Source organism: Eschrichtius robustus, chromosome 5 (genome assembly GCF_028021215.1).
Source record: "Eschrichtius robustus isolate mEscRob2 chromosome 5, mEscRob2.pri, whole genome shotgun sequence".
Lineage (NCBI taxonomy): Eukaryota > Metazoa > Chordata > Mammalia > Artiodactyla > Eschrichtiidae > Eschrichtius > Eschrichtius robustus.
In genome coordinates this window covers 28,792,366-28,793,174 of record NC_090828.1, presented here as the reverse complement: position 1 = coordinate 28,793,174, position 809 = coordinate 28,792,366, and positions in this window count along the sequence as shown.

Below are 809 nucleotides of genomic sequence, written 5' to 3'. Positions count from 1 at the left end.
TAAGGTTCCTTCGTGTCTTTTCATGGCTTGATAACTCATTTCTTTTTTTTTTTTTAATATCCTCTTTTTTTTTAGAAGAAGAAATTACAAATAACAAAACATTAGCAAAATGAGTAGAAAGTACAGCGACTTCTCATATACTCCCCCTGCCCTCACACATGCACAGCCTTCCCCATCATCAACATCCCACACCAGAGTGGTACATTTGTTACAATAAATGGACCTACATTGACACATCATTATCACCAATGACCGTGGATTGTATTAGGGTCCGCTGTTGGTACTGTATTCTATGGGTTGTTTTTTTTTTTTTTTGTAATTAATTAATTTATTTATTTACGGCTGTGTTGGGTCTTCGTTTCTGTGCGAGAGCTTTCTCTAGTTGTGGCAAGCGGGGGCCACTCTTCATCGCGGTGCGCGGGCCTCTCACTATCGCGGCCTCTCTTGTTGCGGAGCACAGGCTCCAGACGCGCAGGCTCAGTAATTGTGGCTCACGGGCCCAGCTGCTCCGCGACACGTGGGATCTTCCCAGACTACAGCTCGAACCCGTGTCCCCTGCACTGGCAGGCAGATTCCCAACCACTGCGCCACCAGGGAAGCCCCTATTCTATGGGTTTTGACAAGTGTATAATAACATGTAACCACCATTATAGTATCATAAGAAATATTTTCACTGCCCTAAAAATCCTCTATGCTCCACCTATTAATCCCTTCGTTCTCCCAACCCCTAGCAACCATTAATCTACAGTTTTGCCTTTTTCCAGGCTGTCATTTAGTTGGAATCATAGAGTAAGTAGCCTTTTAAGATT